General features: G+C 38.1%; 1 non-coding gene across 1 annotated transcript; it reads left to right on the plus strand.

The window, feature by feature from the left end:
• The first annotated feature begins 8,035 nt into the window (after nt 1-8,035).
• On the plus strand, nt 8,036-8,163 carry LOC112627260. The gene has a single exon (XR_003120108.1). It is a non-coding gene; the product is annotated as a small nucleolar RNA SNORA31 (small nucleolar RNA).
• The last annotated feature ends 2,181 nt before the right edge of the window (nt 8,164-10,344 follow it).

A 10,344-nucleotide genomic window follows, 5' to 3' on the forward strand; every position in this document is an offset into this window, starting at 1 on the left:
GCGGTGCTACTTCCCGGCTGCAGCCTCTCTGGCCTCCGCCCTCTCGGCTCTAGCAGGTCCAGGTCGGGAGAGAGCTTGGGCAGGTTGTGTCTAGCCCATCTGCTGGGGAGAGGTTGAAACTCTCCCTGCAGGCTGGCCTTTGCACTTCACCTGAGGCAGGTTTCACTAATTTGCTTTGATGGGACACATGAGAGTATAGAAGACTTTTCTCCTCCCCGACCCCAGACATCTCTGGACTTTCTTATGAGGGAGGCTTGTTTTTGCTGCAGGTGTAAAGGTTCTATCCAGCTGCCAGACAACTTGTACTAATCTTTCTTTGCTTTGCCTACCAACCACACACACCCTCTCTTCTAGCCTCTGAAGGCTTCACTGGTTTTCTCTGGGTGAAGGTTTCAGAGTCCCAAGGCCCCATACGGTGTCTGATTTTACTTTATTTTTGTTTGTTAAGCCTAACAGCTTCTGAGGAGCCACCTAGAGCTCAAGAAGCAAAAGCTACTGAGAGTAGATACTATGTAAACTGCACAAGACGTTGACCTTTGTTAAATCTGAACACTGTTTAAGATAATGCTATCTCTTACCCACAAGGCTGTAGTTTGAAATTTTCAGTGCTCTGAACCAAATTAAATAAAACAACTAATTAGTGCTTTATCCAGGAGGGAAGGAGAAATCTATGTTATAACATTGAAACACATTGATTTGATTTCTCTCTGGGATGTATAACACATTAAAAGATATTTTATAGAATTTTCACGAGCTTTGTTTCCTCTCCCTGTATTTTTTGAAGTTCAGCTTTCACATTCGTAAATTCAAAGTATATCAGCGTCAAAAAAAAAAAAAAAAAAAAGATTGGAAATAACGTAAGAGACAAATTTTGAAAATAGAACTATTTAACAAAACCTATGCTTACTCCAGGCAGGAATGGTTAATTTTTAATTGGTACGTATTACTAAAACATGTCCGTTTCTGGTTTAGTATTATATGCGCAAAACTTTGGAAACAATGTAGATTCTTCAAATTGGCAGTGAGAGAATATGAATAATACAATTCATTCAACAATATCATCTACCAGGTGCCAGTCATTGTGTTCAAAAGAGGCTGGATAGGAACACATGCACAAATGCATGCATGCACACATGTACACACACACACACACACACAAATTAGACAACTGTTTATCAGTGAATGACAAATCTCAGAAAACCCTCTTCTCAGAAAGTTATGGTCACAATGATTAAAATCTTTTAAATGAAATTTTAAAAGATGCCTTCAAGGACTAAATCTTAACACACTGTTGACCCTCTCAGGGCATTGACAGGACTTGCTAAACCCAAATTGCCTAATCAATGGCAACTACATCACGCCTCTTTCTTTCTACCCTGCATCTGGTCTCAACTAACTGAACACATTTCCCTATAATTAGGTAGAGTGTCAACAGTAAGCACTTCTCACCTCAAACTAAACTCTGACTGACTTTTCCCAGTTAGTCTCTTAAAATCCTTAGACACAAATTCACCCTTCTTCTAATGAGCTGAACTTACTTAAATAAACATTTTTTCAGTCGAATCAGCGTATTTATGACCAGAAAAACTTACTTGCCCAGGTTGATGCTGATCCCCACTGTTGCTTTTGCTGTTAGAACAAAAAAGTTGAGAAAGAAATATAATTCTCATTTTGCTAAGCATTTTAAAAGTCTTTTCATCATTGTTCCTGTTCTATATTGAGATATTTGATATTTCCAGCCTTATCCGCACTCCACTTTTTCAAATGCTCCATATCCTTTAAAACCAGCTTATCAACTACCTTCCCTATATAACTTTTTCTGACCTTTCTGGTCCAAATTGACCTTTCCCTCCTTGGTGAAATAAATATTGCAACAAGCACTTTGACACTCCCATCATCATAAAGTGTATAAAAGGGGAATAAGGGTCCTTTGTTTTCTCCCCTTGAGTTAGGTGAGCTCTGTGACTCCCCTAACCTACTGAATATTGCTGAAGAGATATTGTGTGGGCTGGCCGGGTGTGGTGGCTCAGGCCTGTAATTCCAGCACTTTGGGAGGCTGATGCAGGTGGATCACAAGGTCAGGAGCTCGAGACCAGCCTGGCCAATATGGTGAAACCCTGTCTCTACTAAAAATGCAAAATAAAATTAGCTGGGCATGGTGGCGCATGCCTGTAATCCCAGCTACTTGGGAAGCTAAGGCAGAAGAATTGATTGAATCCAGGAGGCAGACCTTGCGGTGAGCCAAGATCACACCACTGCACTCCAGCCAGGGCAACAGAGCAAGACTCTGTCTCAAAAAAAAAAAAAAAGAGAGAGAGATTGTATGGGCTTTCTGTTCCAGACCACAGGAGCTTCCACTTCCTTTCTCTTGGAGACCTTGCTCACAGAAGACAGTTCCCTGGTAAAAAGTACTACTGTATTACCCTTAGACTGCCACGCTGTGAGAAACCCAAATGCCATGGAGGAACCCGTAAAAATAAAGTCAGGTCAAGTAAAAAAGGAGTATGAAGATTTATTATACATACAAAAGAATAGTTCACAAACCGGAAGACTTCAAATCAAAAGTAGTAAGAAACTTGACATGAGAGTCACAGTGCAGCTTATAAAGCATCAGTAAGGAAGTGCATTGACCTCTATTGTGGCTGGCTATTAAAAACTTACATTCCTTTTTGGGCAAGTAGAGCTGTATAAGCTTATTTGTCTCTAACACTTTGGTTCAATTTCATCATACTAACAAGAAAGGAAAGCTTAACTTTTGTTAATGTTTAGAAATTGCATTTCAGGGAAATCAGGATAGCTTAAATTTTGGTTATGTGGCTATGAGTGGTTGACCTAGGGATATAATGTGTCCTCCATTTTGATTCTACCTTAACAAATCCCCCATACAGGACCTGAAATCATTGTTGAGTGTTTACTTTGCTGTGCAGAAGCTTTTTGGCCTGATTCAATCCCATTTGTCTATTCTTTCTTGGTTGCTTGTGCTTTAGAGGTCTTACACAAAACATTGTTTCTCAGACTAACGTCCTGGAACACTTTCCTGAAGTTTTCATCTAATCATTTCGTAGTCATAGTTGCAGGCCTTAGATTCAAACCTTTAATCCATTTTAATTGTATTTTTGTGTATGGTGAGATATAGAGGTTTAGTTTCATCCTTCTATATGTAATTACCCAGTTTTCCCAGCACCATTTATTAAATAGACTCTCATTTTCCCATTGTATGCACTTGGTACTGTTGTTGAAGATGAATTGGTTGTCAACGCATTGATTTATATCTGGGTTCTCTATCCTGTTTCATTGGTCTATGTGTCTGTTTTCTTGCCAGTTCTATGCTAATTTGATTACTATAGCTTTTTTTTTTTATCTTTAACTTTTGTTGTAAGTTCCAGGGTACATGTGCAGACCCTGCAGATTTCTTAAGTAGGTAAATGTGTGCCATGGTGGTTTGCTTCACAGATCATCCCATCACCTAGATATTAAGCCCAGCATGCATTAGCTATTCTTCCTGATGCTCTCCCTCCTGCAACACCCCACCCCAACAGGCCCATCATGTGTCCACGTGGTCTCATCATTCAGCTCATTCAGGTGAGAATATGTGGTGTTTGGTTTTCTGTCCCTGCGTTGGTTTGCTGAGGATAACAGCTTCCAGCTCCGTCTATGTCTCTACAAAGGATATGATCTCATTCCTTTTTATGGTTCAATAGTATTCCATGGTGTATATGTACAACATTTTCTTTATCCAGTCTACCACTGATGGGCACTTGGATAGATTCCATGTCTTTATTATTGTGAATAGTTGGTTACTATATCTTTTTTTAATTATTATTATACTTTAAGTTCTAGGGTACATGTGCACAATGTGCAGGTTTGTTACATATGTATACTTATGCCATGTTGGTGTGCTGCACCCATTAACTCATCATTTACATTAGGTATTTCTCCTAATGCCATCCCTCCCCTATCCCCCAACCCCATGACAGGCCCTGGTATGTGATGTTCCCCACCCTGTGTCCAAGTTTTCTCATTGTTCAGTTCCCACCTATGAGTGAGAACATGCGGTGTTTGGTTTTCTATTCTTGTGATAGTTTGCTGAGAATGATGGTTTCCAGCTTCATCCATGTCCCAACAAAGGACATGAACTCATCTTTTTTTATGGCCATGTAGTATTCCATGGTGTATATATATTCCACATTTTCTTAATCCAGTCTATCATTGATGGACATTTGGGTTGGTTCCAAGTCTTTGCTATTGTGGATAGTGCCGCAATAAACATACATGTGCAAGTGTCTTTGTAGTCACATGATTTATAATCCTTTGGGTATATACCCAGTAATGGGATCGCTGGGTCAAACGGCATTTCTGGTTTTAGGTCCTTGAGGAATCATCACACTGTCTTCCACAATGGTTGAACTAGTTTACACTCCCACCAACAGTGTAAAAGCGTTCCTATTTCTCCACATCCTCTCCAGCACCTGTTGTTTGCTAACTTTTTAATGATCACCATTCTAACTGGTGTGAGATAGTATCTCATTGTGGTTTTGATTTGCATTTCTCTATGACCAGTGATGATGAGCATTTTTTCATGTGTCTGTTGGCTGTATACATGTCTTGTTTTGAAAAGTGTGTGTTCATATCCTTTGCCCACTTTTTGATTGGCTTGTTTGATTTTTTTTCTTGTAAATTTGTTTAATTTCTCTGTAGATTCTGGATATTAACCCTTTCCCAGACGGGTAGATTGCAAAAATTTTCTCCCATTCTCTAGATTGCCTGTTCACTCTCATGGTAGTTTCTTTTGCTGTGCAGAAGCTCTTTAGTTTAATGAGATCCCATTTGTCTATTTTGACTTTTGTTGCCATTGCTTTTGGTGTTTTAGTCATGAAGTCCTTGCCCATGCTTATGTCCTGAATGGTATTGCCTAGGTTTTCTTCTAGGGTTTTTATGGTTTTACATATAACACTTAAGTCTGTAATCCATCTTGAATTAATTTTCGTATAAGGTGTAAGGAAGGGATCCAGTTTCAGTTTTCTACATATAGCTAGCCAGTTTTCCCAGCATCATTTATTAAATAGGGAATCCTTTCCCTATTTCTTGTTTTTGTCAGGTTTGTCAAAGATCAGATGGTTTTAGATGTGTGGTGTTATTTCTGAGGTGTCTGTTTTGTTCCATTGGTCTATATCTCTGTTTTCGTACTAGTACCATGCTGTTTTGGTTACTGTAGCCTTGTAATATAGTTTGAAGTCAGGTAGCGTGATGCCTCCAACTTTGTTCTTTTTGCTTAGGATTGTCTTGGCTATAAGGGCTCTTTTTTGGTTCCATATGAACTTTAAAGTAGTGTTTTTCCAATTCTGTGAAGAAACTCATTGGTAGCTTGATGGGGATGGCATTGAATCTATAAATTACCTTGGGCAATATGGCCATTTTAACGATATTGATTCTTCCTATCCATGAGTGTGGAATGTTCTTCCATCTGTTTGTGTCCTCTTTTATTTCACTGAGCAGTGGTTTGTAGTTCTCCCTGAAGAGGTCCTTTATATCCCTTTTAAGTTGGATTCCTAGGTATTTTATTCTCTTTGAAGCAATTGTGAATGGAAGTTCATTCATGATTTGGCTCTCTGTTTGCCTGTTACTGGTGTATAAGAATGCTTGTGACTTTTGCACATTGATTTTGTATCCTGAGACTTTGCTGAAGTTTCTTATTAGCTTCAGGAGATTTTGGGCTGAAATGATGAAGTTTTCTAAATATACAATCATGTCATCTGCAAACAGGGACAATTTGACTTCTTCTTTTCCTAATTCAATACCCTTGATTTCTTTCTCTTGCCTGATTGCCCTAGCCAGAACTTCCAACACTATGTTGAATAGGAGTGGTGAGAGAGGACATCCCTGTCTTGTGCCAGTTTTCAAAGGGAATGCTTCCAGTTTTTGCCTATTCAGTATGATATTGGCTGTGGATTTGTCATAAATAGCTCTTATTATTTTGAGATACGTTCCATCAATACCTAGTTTATTAAGACTTTTTAGCGTGAAGGGCTGTTGAATTTTCTCAAAGGCCTTTACTGCATCTGTTGAGATAATCATGTGGTTTTTGTCTTTGGTTCTGTTTATATGCTGGATTGCATTTATTGATTTGCATATATTGAACCAGCCTTGCATCCCAGAGGTGAAGCCCACTTGATCATGGTGGATAAGCTTTTTGATGTGCTGCTGGATTCGGTTTGTCAGTATTTTATTGAGGATTTTTGCATCAATGTTCATCAGGGATATTGGTCTAAAATTCTCTTTTTTTGTTGTGTCTCTGCCAGGCTTTAGTATCAGGATGATGTTGGCATCATAAAATGAGTTATGGAGGATTCTCTCTTTTTCTATTGATTGGAATAGTTTCAGAAGGAATGGTACCAGCTCCTCCTTATACCTCTGGTAGAATTCGGCTGTGAATCCATCTGGTCCTGGACTCTTTTTGGTTGGTAGGCTATTAATTATTGCCTCAATTTCAGAGCCTGCTATTGGTCTCTTCAGGGATTCAACTTCTTCCTGGTTTAGTCTTGGGAGAGTGTAAGTATCCAGGAAGTTATTCATTCCTTCTAGATTTTCTAGTTTATTTGCGTAGAGGTGTTTATAGTATTCTCTGATGGTAGTTTGTATTTCTTTGGGGTCGGTGGTGATATCCCCTTTATCATTTTTTATTGCATCTATTTGATTCTTCTCTCTTTTCTTCTTTTTTAGTCTTGCTAGCAGTCCATCAATTTTGTTGATCTTTTCAAAAAACCAACTCCTAGATTCACTGATTTTTTGGAGGGTCTTTTGTGTCTCTATCTCCTTCAGTTCTGCTCTGATCTTAGTTGTTTCTTGCCTTCTGCTAGCTTTTGAATGTGTTTGCTCTTGCTTTTCTAGTTCTTTTAATTGTGATGTTAGAGTGTCAATTTTAGATCTTTCCAGCTTTCTCTTGTGGGAATTTAGTGCTATAAATTTCCCTCTACACACTGCTTTAACTGTGTCCCAGAAATTCTGGTATGTTGTATCTTTGTTCTCATTGGTTTCAAAGAATATCTTTACTTTTTTTATTTTTTTATTTTTTTTAATTATTATACTTTAAGTTCTAGGGTACATGTGCATAATGTGCAGGTTTGTTACATATGTATACTTGTGCCATGTTGGTGTGCTGCACCCATCAACTCGTCAGCACCCATCAACTCATCATTTACATCAGGTATAACTCCCAATGCAATCCCTCCCCCCTCCCCCCTCCCCATGATAGGCCCCGGTTCAAAAAACATCTTTATTTCTGCCTTTATTTCATTATGTACCCGGTAGTCATTCAGGAGCAGGTTGTTCAGTTTCCATGTAGTTGAGCACTTTTGATTGAGTGTCTTAGTCCTGAGTTCTAGTTTGATTGTGCTGTGGTCTGAGAGACAGTTAGTTATAATATCTGTTCTTGTACATTTGCTGAGGAGTCCTTTACTTCCAATTATGTGGTCAATTTTGGAGTAAGTGCAATGTGGTGCTGAGAAGAATGTATATTCTATTGATTTGGGGTGGAGAGTTCTGTAGATGTCTATTAGGTCTGCTTGCTGCAGAGATGAGTTCAATTCCTGGATATCCTTGTTAACTTTCTGTCTTGTTGATCTGTCTAATGTTGACAGTGGGGTGTTAAAGTCTCCCATTATTATTGTATGGGAGTCTAAGTCTCTTTGTAAGTCTCTAAGGACTTGCTTTTTGAATCTGGGTGCTCCTGTATTGGGTGCATATATATTTCGGGTAGTTAGCTCTTCCCGTTGAATTGATCCCTTTACCATTATGTAATGGCCTTCTTTGTCCCTTTTGATCTTTGATGGTTTAAAGCCTGTTTTATCAGAGACTAGGATTGCAATCCCTGCTTTTTTTTTTTGTTCTCCATTTGCCTGGTAGATCTTCCTCCATCCCTTTCTTTTGAGCCTATATGTGTCTCTGCATGTGAGATGGGTCTCCTGAATACAGCAAACTGATGGGTCTTGACTTTTTATCCAATTTGCCAGTCTGTGTCTTTTAATTGGACCATTTAGTCCATTTACATTTACCTTTAAGGTTAATATTGTTATGTGTTTTGGTTTGCACTAGGATGCAAAAGAAAAATCCCTGCACTTTCTGTCTGTCTTTGTGGCAGCCCAGATTGAATTGGGGAATACATCTATAGCCTAGAAATGTAGGCTATGTTAATGGTAATGTAATTTTTGCAATGTAATGTTTGAAAAATATTAATGTAGTTTTTGTTTTTACAGTAACAAATTTGGCAATTACTGACAAAAACAAGCAATGGGCTCTACATTCTGTTCCATTTTTCTAGATACTAGACCTTTGTCAGATGCATAATTTACAAAAATTTTCTCCCATTCTGTAGGTTTTATGTTTATTCTGTTGATAGTTTATTTTGCAGTGCAGGAGATATTTACTTTAATTAGGTCTCATTTGTCAGTTTTTGTTTTTGTTGCAATTGCTTTTGGTGCCTTCCTCATGAAATCTTTGCCAGTATGTCCTGAATGTTATTGCCCAGGTTGTTTTCCAAGGTTTTTATAGATTTGGTTTTTACATTTAAGTGTTTTCTCCATCTTGAGTTAATTTTTCTATACGGTATAAAGAAGGGGTCCAGTTTTAATTTTCTGCATGTGGCTAGCCAGTTCTTGAACAGGGAATCCTTTCCACATTGCTTGTTTTCATCAGGTTTGTCAAAGATCAGATAGTTGTAGGTGTGCAGTTTTATTTCTGAGTTCACTGTTCTGTTCCATTAGTCTATTTGCCTGTTCTTATACCAGTACCATGCTATTTTGGTTACTGTATCCCTGTAGTATAAAGTCAGGTAGGGTGATGGCTCCTGCTTTGTTTTTGCTTTTTTTGTTTGTTTGTTTGTTTTGCTATTTTTGCTTAGAATTGCCTTAGATATTCAGGCTCTTGTTTAGTTCCATATGAATTTTAAAATAGTTTTCTCTAATTCTGTGAAGGATGTTGATGGTAGTTTAAGGGGAATAGATTCTTTACGATATTGATTCTTCCTATCCATGAACATGGAATGTTTTTCCATTTGTTCATGTCATCTCAGATTTATTTGAGCAGTGGTTTGTGATTCTCCTTGTAGAAATCTTTCACCTGCCTTATTAGCTGTATTCCTTGGTATTTTATTCTTTTTGTGGCAATTGTGAATGGAATATCATTCATGATTTGACTCTTGCCTTCACTGTTTTTGGTGTTTAGGAATGCTAGTGATTTTTCCACATTGATTTTGGATCTTGTGACTTTGCTGAAGTTGTTTATCAGCTTAAGAAGCTTTTGGGCTGAGATAATGGAGTTTTCTAGATATAGGATCATGTCATCCACAATGAGAAATAGTTTGACTTCCTCTCTTCCTATTTGAGTACACTTTATTTCTTTCTCTTGCCTAATTGCCCTGGCCAGAAATTCCAATGCTATGTTGAATAGGAGTGATGACAGAGGGCATCCTTGTTTTATGCCAGTTTTCAAGGGAAATGCATACAGCTTTTGCCAATTCAGTATGATGCTGGCTGTAGATTTGTCATAGATGGCTCTCATTATTTTGAGGTTTGTTCCTTCAATAGCTAGTTTATTGGGGGGTTTTTTACGTGAAGGAATGTTGAGTTTTATCAAAAATCTTTTCTGCATCTCTTGCGATAATCATGTGGTTGTTTGTCTTTAGTTCTGTTTATGTGATTAATCACACTTATTGATTTGCATATGTTGAACCAACCTAGAATCCCAGGGCCTACTTGACTGTGGTGGATAAGCTTTTTGATGTGCTGTTGGATTTGGTTTTCAAGTATTTTGTTGAGGATTTTTGCATCAATGTATATCAAGAATATTGGCCTGAAGTTTTCTTTTTTGTTGTATCTCTGCCAGATTTTGATATCAGGATGATGCTGGCCTCATAGAATGAATTAAGGAGGAGTCCCTGCATTTCAATTTTTTGGAATAGTTTCAGGAGGCCCATTGCTTGTTTTTGTCAGTTTTGTCGAAGATCAGATGGTCATAGGTGTGCTGCCTTTTTTCTGGGCTCTACATTCTGTTCCAATTTTCTATGTGACTGTTTTTATACCAGTACCATGCTGAAGGAGTTTTCTGGCTGAAACTATGGGGTTTTCTAGATTTAAAATCATGTCATCTACAAAGAGATATATTTAGAGTTTCTCACTTTCCATTTGGATGCCCTTTATTTCCAGACTGATCTGGCCAGAACTTTCAATGATATGTTGAATAGGAGTGGTAAGAGAGAGCATTCTTGTCTTGTGCCAATATTCAAAAGGAACGCTTCCAGGTTTTGACCAAAAAATGTTGGTTGTGGATTTGTCATAGATGGCTCTTACT

The sequence above is a fragment of the Theropithecus gelada genome, chromosome 6 (assembly GCF_003255815.1).
Source record: "Theropithecus gelada isolate Dixy chromosome 6, Tgel_1.0, whole genome shotgun sequence".
Classification (NCBI taxonomy): Eukaryota; Metazoa; Chordata; class Mammalia; order Primates; family Cercopithecidae; genus Theropithecus; species Theropithecus gelada.